Below are 22,318 nucleotides of genomic sequence, written 5' to 3'. Positions count from 1 at the left end.
TCTATGCTGCAGGGGTCCAGGGATGGACTAAATGCCCTAACAGCCTTTTGTATCTCAAACTTCCATGATTTACTGAAGAATATATTGACCCAGAATAAGAGTAGATTCAATGTTGATGGAGAAAGCAGAAAGGAGGGAGTTTATTTATTTGATTATATCTGCCACCAGGAACTATAGTAAAATACTATCCTAGTTTCTAGATTTTTGATGGCTACTTCATTCCCTTCACAATGTACGTCAGATATTCATTACCCAGATTAAACGAAGACCTCCAAAGATGACCTGAGTGTTTCCCTAGACAGCAAACAAAACTACCCCCTCAGCTGTTGTTAGATAAGCTCAGCCCAAGATTTAAAGCAATTTATTTCCTACTTTTATCATTGGCCACCCCACTTCAAGATCTGCCTCTTGGATGAGGCCCTGTCAACCGAGGGCAGACAAGGTGATTGTGCTTCTTCTAGTGCTACAACCTATTCTTCTGTACTTGCTCGTTTAAACCTACCTTGATAATGGTTAGCATTGCCTAGGATCCGGTAGCTCCAAAACCCTGTACAAACATTAATTAATACTCTCAGTATGTCTGACGAAGTGGGCATTCACCCACGAAAGCTTATGCTCCGATACGTCTGTTAGTCTATAAGGTGCCACAGAACTCTTTGTTGCTTTTTACAGATCCAGACTAACACAGCTACCCCTCTGATACTCAATACCCAATACACGGCTGCTACTCTAATACCCAGAGAGTATCAGTAGATGGGAAACTGAGGCAGGATGTTAAGTGACTTACCCAGAATGACAACAGAACCAGTAGCCAAGCTGGAAATGGAACCCTGGAGTGCTTGTTGCTAGCCCAGTTAGACAAGATGCCTCTGTGTCTATGTACTCATAGTTATTAGGGGTCTTATGTTTGGTCACTGTGTGCTGTCTCCCTGCAAGCGAGTCTACAACCTATATAACGGAAGTTGGTTGCTTGTACTGTGTTAATTGCACTACTTAAATGGGGTGCTAAATAGCTTAGCTCCTTCACTTCAGAGCCACATTGTAAGCCTCTCTCATGGTACAAAGGGATAAAAGGAGCATGAATGTTGTTCTGTAAATTAATAGCATAGTATTAGCAGCGACAAATCCCACCTCTCTCCTTCCCTCCCCCACCATATCTAGCAACTCCTTTCTAAGTCACTGTCAGTGCACTAGAGGGATGCTGTATTTATTAGGATCCAATAATGCATTACACATTCCTCCATGTGATTTTTTTTTAATTACTCCCTTGGGGATTAGTCAGGCAGTGTTGACGGTGTTGGACTATGCACTGGGGCTGTTCAGGTTAATGGTCCAATGATTCACACGACAAGACATTCTTGAAATGTAATTGATTGTATTAATTGTTTCACTGAACAGTGTGAACCAGAGCAGCCACCCCTGCGCTCCTAGCACTGGAGCTGAGCCTTTGCCATGGTAGCAGAGCGGGTGCTATAGCTGTGCCAGTTGGTCTGAAGGCTCTGTGTTGGCACGTCTTACCCCTCTTTTGTGCTTGGCTTCACTCTGCCTCTCTATTCTAGGCTGCTCATGGACGCCTCTTTTTTACAGACACCCAGTTTGTGGAGGAAAGACCTATGATGTCTGCTGAGACCAGCCATAGTCCTGGGGGAACAATCTCTCCATCATTCAGCAGACAATGTTGGAGTGCCTGCTGTTTGGCACAGGGTTGTATTAGGTTACTAGAGAGTCTTATTCAATAGGGTTGAAAAATGGGCAATTTGCAAAAACTTTATTACTCTCAAAACAGAGAATGACTTGGTGAAATTTAATATGGCTCAGAGAGACTGAAAGCAGCTACAGTGGAGCAGGCTCTCATGATTATGGCTGAGGTGAAGACTGAGTGGCCTTCAATGGAGAAAGAGACAAGAGCATGGCAAGGACAGAAAGGACAAGATGCCCATGTCAGCCTGCACTGGATGCACCCAGGGATGTTCCCCCCTCCTTTTGCTGAGGTGGCCTGAGGAAGGTGAGATTTTTCAACAGCACATCAACTCATGTTGAATGCATTGAGTGAGCAGTTGGCATTCCTACCCTGCTCTGTATCCACTCCACATGTCAACTGTTTCTTCTTCTGGGCTGTAACAGGGTCAGCACCCACCTCTCATGCATGCCCCTCTTTTCTCTGTCCAATAGTGCCAGCAAACAGTTCTTTTCACTGGGGCATCACCCACCTCTCGTGGGTGGCCCCCTTTCTCTGAAATATGAGCCTGCTTTTATTTTTTGGTCTTACATCAGGGTGGAACCTGCCTCCCGCAAGCACCCCCTGACTGGTGGTCCTCTCGGATGGTCTTTGGCAGGTCAGCCCTCCAGCTGAGCCGCACATGCTGTCCCCCCTTCCAGAGTATACAGTCAAAGCTCTTTTTCAGCCCTTGTATGGGGTCATAGTTCTAAGGCTTCTTCCCTGAGGCACTGCCTTCTTCAAACATCCAGCCAGGGCCCATCTCAGTACCCTCAGCTGGTGTCCTTTTCAGCAGCCCTCCCTAGGCTCAGTCTGCCACCAGACCAGCAGGCCCTATCTTGGTACTCTCGCCTGGTCTGGCAGATCCTGGGCTCAGCCTGCCCAAACTGACCTTTTCATGGTCCTGCTGCTACTCTATCCAGCCAGCTAGGCACATGGTCTTTGGCGACCTCCGCTGGGCTCAGTTCTATCTGGTGAACTCTCTGCAGTGAGCTATCCGCAGTCCTGCTGTTCGTCTGGCCAGCCAGACACCCAGTCCTCCCTCATCAAGCTTCACACAGCAACTGCACTTCTCTGCTCTGCTGCTTGTCTTATATAGGGCCCTTCTGGTCCCTCATTGGTCACTCCAGCAGCCCCTCTGATTGGCCACTCTTCTGCAGCCACTCTAGGCTGCCTGAAGGACTTCTCGCTGCTCTATTCTGGGGCAGGGTGATGGAGAATCACAAAGTCTCCAGCAAGGGGCCTCCAGACCTAGTCCACCCTGCCACATGTGGCTTGACTTTTATGGTAACTCTGGGAAGAGTAATGGAACAGAAACCCAGCTCAAGCTCTCTCCCTAAACCTAGATCCCCAAGCTTGGCTGTCTCCAGTTTCCTGAAGGACCTCCCTGTCTCTGATCCTTGTTCCATCTGATCCAGGGCCACAGGAACTAAGCATTTGTACTCACAGTTCCAACTCCTGCGAACAGGGTTGGTCAGCAGATGAGCCAGGCTTCCCTGTGTGGGGCTGTGGGTCCTGCTTCCCTGTCACACCATATAAGAGAAATATTCTAGAACTTAACTTGTGGTGTAGAGTGTGCAAGGGGACTGGATGCGAAGGGCTGTGCTGGTAACCGTGTGTGTGTGTTGTGGTGCTCCACCCTGTGGAAGGCTCCTGGCTGGTCACCTTGGAGCAATGTGCACTGACATTAATTGCTGATAATTCACCAAGGACACAAGATAATGAGCAGGAAAATAACAGAGATTCACGCCTCTGTGCAGTAGGGCCTCCTGCTGTGAGCCTGAGCTGCCCCATCTCCACAGCCCTTTGCCTGCTCTGACCAGGGCCATGCTGCCACTGCATGCGCTGTTGGTACTCCATAGATAATAAATAGCCTGGATAAACAGCATCCCTCACTGGCCGGCTGCAGGAGCAGCTGGAACCCCATTGCCTGGCATCCTCAGGGCTCCAGCAAAACCTGAACTGCACTCTCACCAGACAGACAGCAGGATCAACCCATCCACCTCATCAGGGAACCTCAGCCGCAGAGTTCTTCCTGGGATCCTGCAGCCACCTGATTCTGCTGTTATCATGGCCCTGGCATTGGGGAATGGTGGAGGCAGTTTTTCACTTAAATTAAAGCCCAGCAGCATCCCAGACACCTGGCATTTCCTGAGGGTCGGGGTATCTCTGTTCGTCTTATGTGCAATGGGAAAAATGAATGTGTGAAAACGGGGCACGTTGTTTAGTCCACTAAAAGCAATGCAGGGTGCTGGAGTCTTGACCTGTGTTAGACTGAACTGTTCCTTAATCCACCCTCCCAATCACTGTGGAGTCCTGATTGTCAATCCCAAAGTGGTTGGTGTTACAAACAGCAGCATGTGCATGGGATAATTTAATTTGCATGCATTTTTCCAGGTCAGCCCAGAGCAGCTTGGAAATGTGCTCACTTAAGAGGCAAATGTAGCACAGCTGGCTATAAATTACAGTAACATATTGTGGGAGACCTAGCAATGAGGTGCATGTTGTTGAAGAGTGTCATAGATAGTAACCTATTAAGCAAACTATAATTATAAATGTACCATTGAAGACTTCACCGTTATAATTAACTCTGGCTCAGAACATTATCTCCAAGCAGAGTCATTGTGATTGATTACGTTGGTTAGTGTCTAGGCTGTGAGAGGCAGGGTAACTGTTGAAATAGAGAAGGAAGTAGATTTTTTGTACTTGTCTCTAACGCTAAAAGAATCTACCAGTTTGGCAAGCTCCTGGGTAGGACAGTTCTCCCGCAGGTCTGTGCCAGCTGCCATCCCCAAAACGTCCAGATAATGACGTTCAGTAAGAAAAACTGGGGTCTTTACAATATCCTGGGAGATGTGTTATTGTCCATGTGCTCAAATAGTTCAAACACTGCTTTGTTATAAATGTGAGATGAGAGCAGTTTGCTCAGACAACAGTTTGGAATTTAAAGCCATACACTCTGATACACCCAAATTTCAGAGCATTCCCAGCAAATTTTAAAAGCTTCTTGACTAACTGAGAAAGCAGAGTGCTAGAGATCAGAATGCAGGATTGGGTGCCAGATGCTCTCAGCTTTCAATTCCACCTTTGCCATTGAGTCCTTGATTGTTGTGGGCGAGTCACTTAGGGTGGCGTTTTCAAACGTGGGAGCCTTACTATACAACTGACCTGATTTTCAAAGATGCTGAGGCTTTACTCACAGCTCCCACTGGTTTCAGTGGGAGTTGCACATGTTGAGCCCAACCAGCTCAGAACCACTGGGCAAGAAGGAAGCTCACAGGAGCCTAACCCAGCTCACTGCGGAGCTGACATTAATGCAGTATGAGCAAATGATAAATGCTCTATTCGCTGAGTATGGTGCCCTGATGTATTAAACATGCAGAGAAGAAGGGAAGCAGCGTTTCAGGGGGACAGAGCAAACCCGGACCCCGGAGAGAAGGTGGAATATTGACCCTGTTAGATTGTGGCTTAGGAATTATGGTGAAGATCAGGGGTCAGCAACCTTTCAGAAGTGGTGTGCCGAGTCTTCATTTATTCACTCTAATTTAAGGTTTCGCTTGCCAGTAATACATTTTAATGTTTTTAGAAGGTCTCTTTCTATAAGTCTATAATATATAACTAAACTATTGTTGTATGTAAAATAAATAAGGTTTTTAAAATGTTTAAGAAGCTTCATTTAAAATTAAATTAAAATGCAGAGCCCCCCCAGACCGGTGGCCAGGACCCGGGTAGTGTGAGTGCCACTGAAAATCAGCTCACATGCCGCCTTTGGCACGTGTGCCATAGGTTGCCTACCCCTGGTGAAGATGTTAAAATCACTTTCAAGAAATGGGAGCACCAAACCCTTTGGAGTGGCTATCCTGCAAGCAGATTCAGGAAAAGGCTTTGAGTCTCTGAAATTGTGGCTCCAGAGATACTGGGTATAGACTGCATGGTCCAAGGCAAAGTCAGCTAATTTTCAGTGTATAAAGTGTGTGTAAAGTTCAGCAAAAAGAGCTCTAAAAGAGATATCTTGGGCACAATATCAATCCTCTTTGAACCTCCTGCCAACCGCTAGTCACTTACTGAAGTTTTATAGCACTAGCTTAGTAGTGGCAGCCTTCTAAATCTGTCATATCTTGTTTTATTTGCATCAAGAGTATAATTATCTTCATACAAACTTTAGTTTTTTCTAAAAGGTGAGAATGGTCCCTGATTTATGTTCCCTACAAGGCAATTCCTTCACTCCTGGATGTAATATGTCACAAACCAAAGTGACGCTGCAGCATTGCTGCAATCCCTCTACCTTCCCCATCCCTGCCTTCAGGATACTGCACATATATTACACCGTGACAGCAAGTCCCAGCTTCTCCCCCTTCTCCTCCAGTGCTCCTCTTCAGAGGTGTCTCTGCACTACATCCAGTCAATTTGTAAGTGGTGGCTTTTCAGAAATGCTACAACATGCTCCCAAGAACCGAGACATGCCTGGCTCCTGACACCCTCACAGAAATTCCCTTTGGGAAAGGCAGCACAGAAGGAGCAGGCCCAAAGCAATAGTCAAACTCTCCCTCTCAATAGCAGGTGGGCAGACAGTGGGGCACGTCCAGGGCCATGGTGATGGGAGTGGCATAAATGCCTGGAGGAGAAGGCGTGTTCTGGGGAATGGCAGCTTGCTGGTCTGCATCAGCCCAGGTTGCTGGATGCTGACTATCCTCTTACAGCTGCAATAAGTTTGGCAGTTAAGTGCTCTTCCTCATGCACAGGGATCCGCAAACCTCTCCACAATGATCAGCTGCTGTGCAGATCAGGGTGGAGGTGCACTGACAGCTGCGTGGGTGTCTGACAATCAACAAGGGTCTTAGCCTGGTGACTGACACTGGACACTCAAACAGTGGGAGTTGCAAAGCAGCCGTCTCCCACTTTGGCTGTCCATCCCTTTGGGAGGGCAACCTGCCCCCTGCAGCTCGTGCGTTGAGCACCTGCTGGCTGGACTCTTGCAGATCACTCTGGATCTAGATGCAATGTTCATGATGAAGCCAGCACTGGAACATAATGTTGCATTCTATCTCCCGGGCATGACCAGCCAGAGAGCATATTATACCAGTCTTCCATAACTGCAGTGTCTCCTTGTGGTGCAGTTCAAGACCTGGTACTGATCCATTCTACCTCAGGGACTCTCGTTTCTTCCAGGACATGTCATGATTGGTGGGTGTCTGACAATTACCAGAGCTCAGTGGTCAGCATGAGGGAGCCTCTTCCATAGCAGGTCCAAGACTCTGGTCTGCCCTCCCCAAGGGCCTTTCTTCTAGGCATCTTCTTCTTATTTGTATTATCGATCTTCAGATCACTCTGCAGTGCTCACCTCAGTCCCCAAAGCAGAAGAAAACCTGACACTGCATCTCAAAATAGAAACCAGTGGTTAAACGAAAGAGCAGGATGGAGAACTCTCTCTCTCCCTTTGGGATTATCTATGCACAATCTAGTTTCCATGCTCAGAGATGCAGAAATGCTGTTTTGCCAGAATAGCAGGAGGCACTGAAGGTCAGAATGAGGAGCAATGACAGAATGGTGTGGGGAGCCCTGGGCTGGATCAGAACGGGTGGGGAGTGGGGCAGGAGTGAGGTGCAGGCCAGGACTGATATGAACAGGGTGAGAGGAGAGGATTGTAGGGCAGTGACAGAGCTATTGGAGGGGCAAGGGCGGGGGATGGCTACAGCAGTGGGAGCTACAGGTCATAGTTTAGGTGTATTGGCAGAGCTGGGGGCGAGGGCTGCCAAAACACCTGCCTGTCTGGTTTCAGCTAGAGTAACAACGTCTCCCTTGTATAAACACTAAATTCATTCACAAAATGTTTAACGAGTGCAGAAAAATATAGCTGTCCTGAGTGAGCTGACGTGTCACGGGACGCACAGCAGTGGGATGAAGGATTTAGCCGCTAAACTGCTTCTGGACCTTTCCAGTACGTCCTTTGCTTCACCCTGCAAAAATCCTGTGGCTCCACACGAATCATGATGCTAATGACTAATGAGGAGGATGGTGGCTAGAATGCTGAAATGAAGATTTATGGCCATGACTTGCTCCCCCCGGGTTATTTCCCACCCCTTTGCATGCAGGCAGATGGGACTGCTCCACTGTCTTCTTCTCAAAGGGAGGTTGTGACATTCTCTCTTTTCAACCTTCTATCTAATTTCCCTGAAGACTTTTTCCAAAAGGACAATCTGAGAAACCTCCTTGCTGTCAGTGAACAGCAAGTTAGAGTTCAGCTACTGAGCATGGAATCGCCTGGGACCCGCTGGCAGTCGAGCATCAGAAACATTTGGGATGGAACTTTTACCGAACTCCGAAGCTGAGCAAACAATTACTGAGTTTCCCAGCAGTGCAAGGTGACAAAACCATCCAAGGGCTAAACTGCTAGATAAGGCAGGGGCCTGTTCTTATGTTTCTGTAGGATCTGTTTGGAAAATAAAAACTCAACCCTCAGACATCACAACCTATCAACTACAATGTGGGGGAAAGCCAGCCTCTCTGCGCCTTGTCATGTCTTCATTCATACCTTAGAGTGTGAGTGCCTCAGGGCGGTGTCACATCCTATCCACTCTGGTAAGAACCCTGGACACCGGGGGGGTTTCTTATTGCATTGGCACCTAGAGGCCCCAACCAAGATAAAAGCCCCCATCACATATTCACTGAACAGAGTACGAGTCAGTCCCTGCTCTAAAGGGTTTATTATAGTCCAAATGGACAAGACAGAGAAAGGGTGGGAGAAAGGGAATATTAACCCCATTTGACAGCTGGGGGACTGAGGCACAGAGACACAAAAGCCTTGATCCAAAGCCCATTGAAATTGAGGGGAAGACATGGACTGAATTCAATGGGCTTTGGATTAGGCCCTACGAGTACGTCCACACTGCAATAAAACACCTGCTGCTGGCCTGTGTCAGCTGACTTGGACTTGCAGGGCTATAAAATTGCAGTGTAGATGTTTGGACTTGGGCTAAAACCTGGGCTCTGGGATCCTCCCCACTCACGGAGTCCCAGAGCCCGGACTCCAACCCAAGCCTGGACGTTGACACTGCAATTCTACAGTCCCACAGGCTGAGGTCCCTGAGCCTGAGTCAGCTGATCTGGGACAGCCACGGGCATTTTATTGGGGTGTAAATGTACCCTCAGTGATTTGCCCAAGGTCACAGTGGGGCTCTGTGACAGAGTTGAGAACTAAATCCGGATCTCTGGAGTCTCAGTCCAGAGTCTTCACCGCAGAATAACCATCTTTATGGAGCTACAGAAATGATTATTTGATGATAATTCATTGGATCCCTTCCCTCTGCAGATTTCTATATTCATTCTAGTGGAAGAAGCCACCACTCACACAGTGAGGACTCTACCCCTTCTTAAAAATGTCAGAGCTATGATGGTAGAGACAGGCTCTCTTGCCGTTTCCTTGAACAGAAATTTCAGGGCTTTGTGGACAAGGGAGTGTTTCTCCCATCTGGAAGCCCTTTGGCTGGATTAATACTTCAGGCGCTTAGGCCTTCTTTCTTTATAGTTGGTCTCTCCATTCAGCATTTGAAGGATGACAATTATCCCTGCTTTGTGAAATATAAAACCTGCCGCCCCCTGTGCTCCATCCCATTCCTCTGACAGCAGTCGTGGCATTGTGAGATGCACTTGCTAATGTTCATTCAAATGTGAACCTGAGAGGAGCCATGTAGACGAATCACAATGAGGTCTCTAGGGTGCCTCGGCAAGGTGAAACTCCGGAGAAGAAGTTTGTTAAATGTTCATAAAAACTCTGGAACAGTTGGTGAAATTCTGTGATTTTTATCTTGGTCACCAGCCAGGGGCGGCTCCAGGCACCAGCGCAGCAAGCGCGTGCCTGGGGCAGCAAGCCGCAGGGGGCGGCCTGCCGGTTGCTGTGAGGGCGGCAGTCAGGCTGCCTTCGGCGGCATGCCTGCGGGAGGTCCGCCGGTCCCGTGGTTTTGGTGGCAATTTGGCAGTGGGGACCTCCCGCAGGCATGCTGCCGAATCGGCGTGACCAGTGGACCGCGCTGCCAAAAGCCACCTGACTGCTGTGCTTGGGGTGGCAAAAAACGTAGAGCCGCCCCTGCCACCAGCTTGTCCTTCCTGCAAATGGTCCATTAGCTGTTAAACCACAGCACGTGATGAGCATGGTTGGAGGCACACTTGGTAACGGCAGTGTTTTATTTGCACGTGCACACAGGCCACCACACACTTACAGGCCAATTAACAATTTACGGGGGAAAGCCAGTGATGGGACTAGAACACAGATTCTTCATGTAAGCGAGCACTCAGCCAGTTGGACAGAAACAGCTGCTGCAGCATCTCAGGCCAATGGCCACTTGTTCTATTGACCCAGATTCTTTACAGTCATTGTTGTCATCAGACCAAGGGGTGTGAATGACACGAGGATGGTGCCTGGGATGTCAGCCCCACAGGGAGTGTTTCTCACAGGTGAACTAACTGCGATGTGTGGCAAACAGGCAAATAAATGGCGTAGGCAATGATTGTATTATGATTAGGTCTCAGTACAGAGTGTTGCATTTACAAAAAGACAGGCACATTTAAAAATGTGGGAACAGCAACAAAGACAATGAACAAGACTGTAAGGAGAAAGACTCTGCGAGTGAATCATGTTCGAATCAACAAAGAAGACTGAGGTGAGATGCTAGCACTAGTTATTACTATTTTAATTAATTAATTTCATTAGCACCATAAATGTGTCTGGCCCTTTAGCGAGCAAATAAACACTAGAGGTGAGATTTTCAAAAGCACTTAAGTGAGTTAGGTGCCCGAGCACCATTAGCTCTCATTGGCTGTTAGGCATCTGACTCACTCTTGAGTCCCCACCCCAACGAGTGTAAATGAATATAAGAAAAGGAGAGCGAGGCAAGAGCCACAGGGTAGGATTGAGAAGAGAGAGGACAATGAGAGATGGGTGAGGAGAGCGCCCCATTGAGATTTATACTGTGTGTGTGTGTGTTCGTTCTAATACCTGGGCCTTCATCCCAGTCCCTGGAGAAGAACACTTTGGGAAGGGACTTGAGAGGAGAGGGTGGAGGTGAAGCAATTGGGCTTAGTAAGGTCAATCTCCAGGAGGAGATGTAACAGTTTACTCTAGGGCAGGGCATATTCAGCCTAACTATAATGAAACATCTTACCTCTAAGGCTAGCTTGGGCAATCCAGCCCAAGGAAGATGTGGTTAGTTATTGCTGGCAATATTCAGGGCTAAGACTAGACACTGAACTATCAGGGATGGGTGACATCAATCTGGCTCCAGTGCAGCGGGATGTTCCAGGGGCCCACCAGCATAGGGACTGGGCACCCAATCATGGTTTCTTACACGCTCAACACTTCTGTGGTTTCCTAGAATTGAAGAGAGAGAACTGAATACCTGGGCAAAATGCTGTATGTGGAAGCATCAGCTCAGTGATCTTCAGCGCGAGAGCGAGAGAGTGCAGTTTTAGCAGCAGTCACAGCAAATATTGCATTTTTGAGCTGGGATTGGCCTCTGGATTCTCTTGCATTGTCCCAGCCAAGGAACTTCCCTCTGAAATTTTGGTTCTTGTTCCCAGCCTGTCATTTCGCTAGTTGCCTCCTGTACCCTCCACAAATGTAATGAATTTTCTGTGGAAATGCAGGGTGTAGAAAGTGGGAAGGCAGGTCCTTGCAGCTGGTGCCTGACCAACATGACTCTGGCATTTTTAGCACCTCTAATGCTCATGCTTTATTCCTCTCCACAGTTGGTGGTGTGCAGTAATGTGTGCCTTCTGCACTGGGTAAGCCAGAGAGCATGGGCACAGAAGGAAAATACTTTCCAGTGCCTTGTTCATTTGCTGTTCCTATCTCTCAACTTGGGGAATACTTCAGACCCCTTTCTGGGTGTGCTGATGTCTTGAGTTCATGTATTTTGATTGTAACAAGCAGGGGATATGTTCTTGTGGGGTGGGGGGTGGTGGAGATGTGTGCGGCTGCCATCCATCCTAGGGGGAGGCATAAAACAGAGCCAATTGGCTCTGCAATTTTGCTTTAGTGCTCACTACTGACTTGGGGGATGGAGGGTGGGGGAAGGGACTGACAGGCCCTTGCTGTGTGACTCTGTGGTCTTAAGACAATACTCATTTCTGCATTGCTCATAAACAAATGTATCTAAAACACCACACTTTATATCCACTTACAATTCTGAATACCTTTCCATTTATCTAAAGCTCGCTGAGGTGAGTTCCTATAAGGGAAGACTTATTTCATTTCCATGAAATGTTTATATTTTCTGGGAAGTTTCTCTCTCACCTCTTTAAATTTTACTGCATTTGGCATGCAGCCTGCAGCAGAGTCCTCCCAGGGAAGCTGGTGAGCCAGGGAGGTTCAAGAGGGACTATAAATTTCAAACTCTCTGGGTTAGAATAATTTAAGTGCACCAAGATCTTAACCTTAAAGGATCAATACCAACTTGGGTCTTTTCTTTCTGTCGTGCTGTAAAACTCAGGCAAAGAAAAAAAATCTAGAGTTTAAAAAAAAAATAAGTAAATAAAGATTCTGTGTGAGCTGGGGCTTGATCCTAGAAATGATGCTGTTAGGGTTTTCATCAGAGCCTTTGGGCAACTTCTATTTTGGCTGTTTCTGAGATTAGCCATCACAGGAAAGGCTTCTTAAAAAAAATGTAACGACCCACAACTTGGTAGTCATGTCTGCCAAATGTACACAGCTCTCTGCCTCCAAGCACCTTGTTTAAATCCCACCCGGGACATGCTACTCCAGCACAAATCCCTTGAATGAACTGGGTTTGGCAGATCTGAAAATATCCCACTGGGTGACATGGCCTTGGCCTCAAACAACTCTCCAGAATTTCACACTGCAGCAAGTTCCTTTTCTTACTAGCTGGCTGAAGTCATCCTGCTGCAGCATCGTCCTCAGTGCCACAGTCTGAGTAAGCTATAACTGGTGTCCTACATACATACTATAAAAAGGATGTGTGATGGGGTTGGGACTCACCACCTGGCGCCTCCTACTGGTTATCTCGGGAATTAGCTCTGTCCAATGGAGCACCCCCTCCTGGTGGTGTCCTGTCCATCGTCTCGCCCTCGGTTGGCACGTCCGGACCCGCGTTGCTCCCCAAGCTCGTGGCGTCCTCTTTGAGCCACTGCCCTCCGGCAGTGCCCCTTAGTCCATCCTCGCCCCCTTCCGGGGGGGTCAATCAGCTGCCTCTCTGTGTCCTGGCCGATGTGGCCAACTGCACCCTCAAAGTCACTCCCCTCTTGGCAGGGGGTTGGTGCAGCTCTAGATGGCCGCCCACTACTCTGGGTCCCAACCCAGGGACCCTCTAGTGGCAGGCTTCCTGCCCTCCTTCTCTCCCTCCGTCTGTCCACGTCCCTGGGCCGCTTCCCCTTCGGCCCCTCGCACAGGCTAGGCCCTTCCCTTCAGGGCCTGCAGCCTGGCAGACACTGGGCTGGAGTTACGCTCTGCTCCCCCGGGCCTGCCTAGAACTGCGCTGTCCCGGGTGCTAGTCTCTGAGCCTGGAGACAGACTTTCCCCTGTCGAAGGCCTGGGATGGACTCCCTGCTCCTGTCCTGAGCAGCCTTCTTATAGGGCTGAGCCTGACCCTGATTGGCTCCCTCCAATCTGGGCCCTGATTGGCTCCCTATAAGGCCTTCCCTGATTGGCTCCCTGTCTGTGCAGGCCCACTGGCCTGCTGCAGCCCAAATTCAGGGAGTAGGGCAGCTGCCCCACTACAGGATGTAAGACAGAAACTTTAGTGGTTTCTGCCAGCCACGGTGGGTATCCCAGAAGGAATTGGCTGACCTGTTCCAATAGAATCCTCCCAGAACATTTATGAACTGGATCAGTCCAACCTACAGCAAGATGCAATGTGTTCAGGGGTTCATTTTTGTGAAGGGTAAAAACAAAACAAACAACAACAAAAGAAAGAAACTCATGCTCACAAAAGGAGGCCTGAAAAAATTCACAGAAAATAAACTCATGCCCCCCCCCATATTGTTGTAAGATCCCAAATCTTGACTCTATAGCACATGTGTAGGTACAAAATGTATAAAAATAATCACATCTTTAAAGCAAAGAATTTGAGTATCATTTTGCAGTGTTGTATCTGCCAGGACTTGAAGTTAGGGGGTTTTCTGTGATTTTCCTGGAGCAGCTGATGACATCACCACCTCTTAAAAGAACATTTCTTGCCTGCTTTTGGGGCTGTGTGAAGTCATCATCTTAACATGGGAAGTCCAGGACCCTGAGGTCAGGACTTGACAGGTTAGAGCGAAGAAGCTATTTTGCAAATATTAACTTACAAAATGTACATTGATGTTTAACCTTTAATTCTGATGTTGCCTCTGATGATTTTGGCTCTGAAACAGTGGTTCCCCATGTGCATTGCACTCATCTTTAGTTCACTAGAGGCAAAAATCCTGCATTTGAACAAAAAAATCTACTGTGGTTGATGTCAGAGGCAATTACATTCGTCCAAACAGCCCATCTCAGAGCCATCTAACCTTCCATAGAAAATAATAGAGATGGGGACGGCAAGGGGTAGGTGATGTCACAATGTCCATGTTGTGCGGCAGGTGCTAATATTTAGCTCTGGCCAAGCTGGTGCATTCAACACCCAGTCACCCTGTATAGGGCCCAAAATGATAAAGCCCAGTGCTCCAACTCACTCTGAGTAACCCAAGGTCACTGTCAAGAAGCCCTTTGCCAGCCAGTTTCATCATTTACAAGCCACCTGACCTGCTGTGCATCACAATCAAGTATGGTGGACTGACACTTCTATCCTAGGGCTGGCTCGCCTGGCCTTTCACCTCGACCCCCTAGCCCAGCCTACAGTAAATCAGAAAGCACAAACCTGGGGCGATGGAGTGGGCATTCTGGGTCCAGTTCTACAGAGGACCTCTCAGCATTAAATTCTTTGGCTGCATCTGTTTGATCTTTGAGTCCAGAGACCAGATCAGTCTGGGCATCCTGCTAATCCTGCTAATCTCAGATCTGCAGATGGAAAGGTTCCCCAGAGGGACCAATGGAGACACTGTCTGACATGGCAACGACATCCACACAGCTCATTGTTTGGGAGGTTCCAGTATCCCATTCTGGCTCAGGGCACAAAACTGGCTATTTGGTCTCTCCACCTGAGGCTTCACACAGACAGGCTTCAGCCTCACCTGCAGAGCTGGCCACTCGTGCTTCTGGCAGTATTGGGTGCCACATCTGGTTAGGATGGATGTTTGTTCATGATCCATCCACCTGCACACTGAGAAGCAGCTGCAGATGTGTAGTAAGGATGGCTGGTAAGCACGCTTTCCCTTGTGCCCTTGGAGACCCTGTACCTGCCACCTCTTTCAGGAATAATGCCTCCAGACCCTTTATCTGTACTGGGTACTTCATCTACGCCCCAGCCTCATCAGGTTCCAACAGACGTTACTGAGACATTGTGCACTACACTTGAAACAAAATATGCTGGAATCTGCGTCTTCTAAACACTTGGAATGTGGAGTGGAAGTGGCAACGCTTGTCCTGTTACAAACATTAATGCCACAGGACCCGGCCGGGGCTCAGAAGGGTCATGTTTTAATTTTGCAGGAAGAAGGATGGGAGAGCCTTAAAAGGCTTCATGCTTTACAGAACTCCTCCTTCAATAAAAAAAAATATTAACTGAAAAGGACAAATTATTTAGAATGCTTCTGCAGCTGAATAGGGTACTCTCTCTAGAAATGTAGAACACATAGAAATGTCAGATTCACAGGTGCAGTGGTTGCATGGGCTCTCTGGGCTTGACTGTTTCTCATCAGGCCTATGTGGCTTTCTCATTCTGTTTCTCTTTCTCGGCCACCTTTTGCCCCTTCCTCCTTTCCAGGCTCCTGTCACTGCTCCAAGGACAGTCTTTGTCCCTCATTTCCCTGAGTTAAATGAAAGTTAAACCACAATTATCCCTGAATTTCCTGAAGTAAAACATGAGCTTCTTAAAGCAATGTTCTGCTGGATGAGCAGTCTGGCCTCACAGAGATCAGCTCTTGGGAATGGGGCCCGGTCTGATCACCTGCATCTTGGTAAAGGATGAACCAGTCCTACCACTTCCCCCAAATGGAAGCACTGCTGGGGCTTTGAAGGAGGCTCAGATCCTTGAGATGGGGCTGAGGCCCCTGCCGTGCAAGGGACAGTTTGTTTCTAGTCAGGGCCGGCTCCAGGCACCAGCTTACCAAGCAGGTGCTTGGGGCAGCCACTTCGGAGAGGGGCAGCACGTCCAGCTGTTCAGCGGCAATTCGGCCGACGGTCCCTCACTCCTCCTTGGAGCGAAGGACCATCCACCGAATTGCCGCCGCAGATCACGATCGCGGCTTGTTTTGTTTTGTTTGGCTGCTTGGGGCGGCCAAAACGCTGGAGCCGGCCTTGTTTCTAGTGGAAATGATACTTGAGGTTAAACTGCAACTGTACAAAAATAGCTACCCAAATCTTGTCTTTGTTCTGGGGCTTGTGATGGCATCATTTTAACACCATATACATAGTGGGTGTGACCCCATTGCAGGGCAAAAGTGAGGAAATGGCCGTGGCTGTGACCCTCTGGCTGGAGGGGATGGGGGGCAGTTATGCAGTCAATGCTTCTCAGATTATAGAATGAACACAGACTGCAAACCAGCAGGCAGTCACACCCTTCCATTCACACTCTGCGGAGACTTAGTCTCTGGTTTTCCTGTTCAAATACTGTCAGAAGACTTTGGAATTTCCTGCTTCCATCCTAGAGCAATAGCACTGTACTCCAGGAAAAAAAGCATAGAAGCAAAAGATAGAAAGACCTGTTTCTGCAGGTCACACTGGTCTATCCTCAGTCAGATCAAGTCCATCTTCCAGAAGACATTTCTTACTGTTGTGTTCACGCCATTTTATATGTCTTGAGCAAATCGGGGCCCAATCCTTCCTGTGTGGATACAGCCCAGCACCTCACTATTACATGTTGCTGTCAGGAAATTTGCCCTAATATTCAGTCTAAATGTTCATTTCCTTAATTTCAGCCAGTTACTCCTGGGCCTGGTCTACACTATGAGTTTAGGTCAAATTTAGCAGCGTTAAATCAAATTAACCCTGCACCCGTCCACATATGAAGCCATTTACTTCGACATAAGGGGCTCTTAAAATCAATTTCTGTACTCCTCTCTGACGAGAGGAGTAGCGCTGAAATTGACATTGCCAGTTCGAATTAGGGTTAGTGTGGACAAAATTTGACGGTATTGGCTTCCGGGAGCTATCCCACAGTGCACCATTGTGACCGCTCTGGACAGCAATCTGAACTCGGATGCACTGGCCAGGTAGACAGGAAATGCCCAGTGAACTTTTGAATTTCATTTCCTGTTTGCCCAGCGGCTCATCAGCATACGTAACCATGCGGTCTGAGAATCGAAAAAGAGCACCAGCATGGACCGTACGGGAGGTACTGGATCTGATCGCTATATGGGGAGAGGATTCCGTGCTAGCAGAACTACGTTCCAAAAGACGAAATGCCAAAACATTTGAAAAAATCTCCAAGGGCATGATGGAGAGAGGCCACAATAGGGACTCATATCAGTGCCGCTTGAAAGTTAAGGAGCTCAGACAAGCGTACCAGAAAACCAAAGAAGCAAATGGAAGGTCCGGGGCAGAGCCGCAGACATGCCGCTTCTACGCTGAGCTGCATGCAATTCTAGGGGGGGCCGCCACCACTACCCCACCCCTGACCGTGGATTCCGAGGAGGGGGTACTCTCAGCCATGCCTGAGGATTCTGCGGACGGGGAAGATGAGGAGGAGGAGGAAAAGGAGGAGGATGAGCTTGCGAAGAGCACACAGCACTCTGTTCTCCCCAACAGCCAGGATCTTTTTCTCAGCCTGACTGAAGTACCCTCCCAACCCTCCCAAGGCGGTATCCCAGACCATGAAGCCATGGAAGGGACTTCTGGTGAGTGTACCTTTGTAAACATAAAACATAGTTTAAAAGCAAGCGTTTTTTAATGATTAATTTGCCCTGAGGACTTGGGATGCATTCGCGGCCAGTACAGCTACTGGAAAAGTCTGTTAACGTGTCTGGGGATGGAGTGGAAATCCTCCAGGGACATCTCCATGAAGCTCTCCTGGAGGTACTCCAAAAGCCTTTGCAGAAGGTTTCTGGGCAGTGCAGACTTATTCCGTCCTCCATGGTAGGACACTTGACCACGCCATGCTAGTAGCAAGTAATCTGGTATCATTGCATAACAAAGCTTGGCAGTGTATGGTCCCGGTGTTTGCTGGCATTCAAGCAACATCCATTCTTTGTCTCGCTGTGTTATCCTCAGGAGAGTGATATCGTTCATGGTAACCTGGTTGAAATACGGGAATTTAAATAAGGGGACAGAGGTGGCCATTCCTACTGGGCTGTTTGCCTGTGGCTGAAAAGAAATCCTTCCCTGCAGTTAGCCAAGCGGTCGGGGGGGGGGCATTGACGCTGAGCTTTTCGCGTTTGGCTAGCAGGGATCTTCCCTGATACCAGCCACGCAGTGGGGGTAGGGGTAAAGCGATCATCCCACAGAATTGGATGGGGGTGGGGTTAGTTTGGTTTCTGCTGCTGCATATTAACAGGAAAACCGCAGCACTCAACGGGCTTTGCTTGGTATGGGAAAGGAGGGCGCTGCTTTTATGAAGATTGCAAAAGCTGAAAGACAATGGCTTACCATAGCTGCATGCAAGCCAAATTCTGTTGCCCGGCCCTGCGTCTGTGATCTCTAACACCAAAGCCGCAGGCACTCAATATAAGATACAAAATGCGACCTTGTACCGAAATCACATGTGCTATGTAATGTGAATAGTGTTGTTCACCATGAAAGAATATAAGCATTGTTCTGTAAAATGTATCTTTTAAAATACTTCTCTCCCTTTTTTCCCTCCCTCCTGCAGCTGCAAATTTTTCAAGCCTCCCTCCTCCATCCCGAAGGCTGTCTCAGATAAGGTGGCGAAAAAAACACACACGAGACGAAATGTTTTCGGAAATCATGCAGTCGACCCGCGATGAAAGAGCTCATCTGAATGAGTGGAAGGACACAGTATCAAAGTACAGGAAAGATGCCAGTGAACGTGAGGAGAGGAGGGACGAACGTGAGGAGAGGAGGGACGAACGTGAGGAGAGGAGGGACGAACGTGAGGAGAGGAGGGACGAACGTGAGGAGAGGTGGCGGGATGCAATGCTGGGGCTCCTGCATGAGCAAATGGACATGCTCTGGCATCTGGTGGAGCTTCAGGAACGGTAGCAGGATCACAGAGTGCTGCTGCAGCCCCTGTATAACCGCCCTCCCCCCTTACCATGTTCCATAGTCTCCTCACCCAGACCCCCAAGAACACGGGGGGGGGGGGGGGAGGCTCCGTGCACCCTCCCACTCCACCCCAGTGGACAGTCCAAGCAAAAGGTTGTCATTATTTTGAACTTTTGAAGTGGCCTTTTCCTTCCCTCCTATCCTCCTCCCAAACCCCACCCGGGCTACCTTGTCAGTTCTCTCCCTATGTTTATAATCAATTAATAAAGAATACATGATTTTTAAATGATAGTGACTTCATTTCCTTTGAAAGCAAGCTGTGATCGAAGGGGGGAGGGTGGGTTGCTTACAGGGAATGAGTCAGTCAATGAAGGGGGTGGGTTTTCATCAAGGAGAAACAAACAGAACATTCACACCATAGCCTAGCCAGTCATGAAACTGGTTTTCAAAGCTTCTCTGATGTGCAGCACTTCCTGGTGTGCTCTTCTAATCGCCCTGGTGTCTGGCTGTGCGTAATCAGTGGCCAGGCGATTTGTCTCAACCTCCCACCCCGCCATAAACGTCTCCCCCTTACTCTCACAGAGATTGTGGAGCACACAGCAAGCAGCAATAACAATGGGAATATTGGTTTGGCTGAGGTCTGAGCGAGTCAGTAAAGTGCGCCAGCGACCCTTTAAACGTCCAAAGGCACATTCTACCACCATTCTGCACTTGCTCAGCCTGTAGTTGAACAGCTCCTGACTAAAAAGCAACAGAAGGTCCTGTGGCACCTTCATCAGACGTCTGATGAAGTGGGCATTCACCCACGAAAGCTTATGCTGCAATACTTCTGTTAGTCTTAAAGGTGCCACAGGACCTTCTGTTGCTTTTTACAGATTCAGACTAACATGGCTACCCCTTTGATACTTTGCTCCTGACTACTGTCCAGGCTGCCTGTGTATGGCTTCATGAGCCATGGCATTAAGGGGTAGGCTGGGTCCCCAAGGATAACTATAGGCATCTCAACATCCCCAACGGTTATTTTCTGGTCTGGGAAGTAAATCCCTTGCTGCAGCTGTTTAAACAGATTAGTGTTCCTGAAGACGCGAGCGTCATGAACCCTTCCCGGCCATCCCACGTTGATGTTGGTGAAACATTCCTTGTGATCCACCAGTGCTTGCAGCACCATTGAAAAGTACCGCTTGCGGTTTATGTACTGGCTGCCCTGGTGCTCCAGTGCCAAGATAGGGATATGGGTTCCATCTATCGCCCCACAACAGTTAGGGAATCCCATTGCAGCAAAGCCATCCACTATGACCTGCACATTTCCCAGAGTCACTACCTTTGGTAGCAGCAGCTCAGCGATTGCTTTGGCTACTTGCATCACAGCAGCCCCCACAGTAGATTTTGCCCACTCCAAATTGATTACCGACTGACCGATAGCTGTCTGGCGTTGCAAACTTCCACAAGGCTATCACCACTCGCTTCTCAACTGTGAGGGCTGCTCTCATCTTGGTATTCTGGTGCTTCAGGGCAGGGGAAAGCAAGTCACAAAGTTCCATGAAAGTGCCCTTACGCATGCGAAAGTTTCGCAGCCACTGGGAATTGTCCCACACCTGCAACACTATGCAGTCCCTCTGTGCTTCTTTCCCGGGCCCAGAATCAGCGTTCCATGGCTAGAACCTGCCCCATTAACAACATGATCTCCAAAGCGCCGGGGCCCACGGTTTGAGAGAATTCTGTGTCCATGTCCATGTCCTCATCACTCTTGTCACTGCGCTGCCGTCGCCCCCTCCTCCCCGCCTGGTTTTGCAGGTTCTGGTTCAGCATAAACTGCATGATAACGCGCGAGGTGTTTACAATGTTCATGACTGCTGTCTTGAGCTGAGCGGGCTCCATGCTTGCCGTGGTATGGTGTCTGCACAGTTCACCCAGGAAAAAAGGTGCGAAATGGTTGTCTGCCATTGCTTTCCCGGAGGGAGGGAGAGGATGTACCCAGACCACCTGTGACAATGTTTTTGGCCCCATCATGCATTGGGATCTCAACCCAGAATTCCAATGGGCGGGGGAGACTGCGGGAACTATGGGATAGCTACCCACAGTGCAACGCTCTGGAAGTCGATGCTAGCCTCGGTACATGGACGCACACCGCCGAATTAATGTGCTTAGTGTGGCCGCATGCACTCGACTTTATACAATCGGTTGCCAAAAATCGAATTCTGTAAATTTGGAGTAATCCCGTAGTGTAGACATAGCCCTGGTTATAATACTTGAGCTACAGTAAACAATCCCTCCTGTTCCATGGCATTTGCACTCCTCAGATACTGGTCGCCTGTTGTGATGTGTCCACGACTATACAAATTTAGTGCTTGTAACCAGTCCCTTCAGTCAGTCCCTCCAGCGCCTTAACAGTTTGGTTGCTTTTTAATTCCTTCCAGTTTGTCTACATCTTTCTGGTATGGAGGTGTCTAGTCAGTGTTATTAATGGTTTACATAGCACTGCAAGTATATATGGGGCTGTACAGTCTGCTGAACCACTAATATATCTTTTCCTTAAAGAGTTTACCGTCTGAAGCCAGGCAGGAGTTTGATCTTGAGGTACAAGTTACAGTTCCAAGTGGAAGCTAATTACAGTATGTTCAATGCTTCATGGAATAGACATTCTGAAGTAAGCAAAGGAAGGAGCTAGTTGCTATGGGGTGCTAGTTGCTCTTTCATATCTCTGCTCTCTGATGATGAGATGCCTCTTTGGCTGCAAAGCCCAAAATTGCATTTGCTTTTTTGTGATCCTTTTGCATCCCAATCTCCTGTCTAATTTGCTGTCCAGAATTAGGAACTGGTTAGGAAACTGGAGCCAGTAGCTTCCCCATGCTTTTAACAATCACACCAATAGGTTTCATCATGCACCAGTGCCAAACCCAATGCACCTCAATGATGCAATCTCCTCTCAGACAACCCTTTTATCCCCTTCTGCGCCTCTGCCAAAGTGAGCATCACACACATAATAAATCCTTTTGCAGGTATGGTCGGTTTCCCTTCTCTTATGTTCTCTGGACAGCAATGACTGCACATACTGTTATTTTAGCCCATGGGCATCAGTGGTGATTAACCTCCCAGTCATTAATGCTGCCTCTTTTGCCTCATGCAATAAGATATTTAAATGGCCATTTTAAAATCAATGATTTATCAAATGGGGTGCAGTGATGGAGGTGTGTATAGAGGTTTGAGCTCCTTCAATCAAAGGCACCAGTGAAAGGCAAAGTGGAAGTATTTAAACTTCTTGTTCATTGGTCTGAGGATTATATTTTAGATTAAGGATCTGTTTAATGCCCAAAGATTGTTTCATTACCGTTTCACTAAAGCCCTGCTCTTGC

General features: G+C 48.3%; 1 long non-coding RNA gene across 4 annotated transcripts in view; it reads left to right on the top strand.

The window, feature by feature from the left end:
• LOC101945588 (uncharacterized) overlaps window positions 1–22,318 on the top strand; it is a 193,625-nt gene that overhangs the window by 77,312 nt on the left and 93,995 nt on the right. Inside the window, exon 7 of one of the 4 annotated variants that reach the window (XR_002889446.3) lies at window positions 1,588–5,935. The exons of the other annotated variants lie outside the window; for them this stretch is intronic. This is a non-coding gene — a long non-coding RNA (uncharacterized LOC101945588). Of the gene's footprint in view, window positions 1–1,587; window positions 5,936–22,318 lie in introns of those variants that run through there. 4 annotated transcript variants of the gene reach the window in all.

The sequence above is a fragment of the Chrysemys picta genome, chromosome 18 (genome assembly GCF_011386835.1).
Source record: "Chrysemys picta bellii isolate R12L10 chromosome 18, ASM1138683v2, whole genome shotgun sequence".
Lineage (NCBI taxonomy): Eukaryota > Metazoa > Chordata > Testudines > Emydidae > Chrysemys > Chrysemys picta.
The sequence above is the reverse complement of the archived record's forward strand: the minus strand, read 5'-3'. Positions and strand labels throughout refer to the sequence as shown.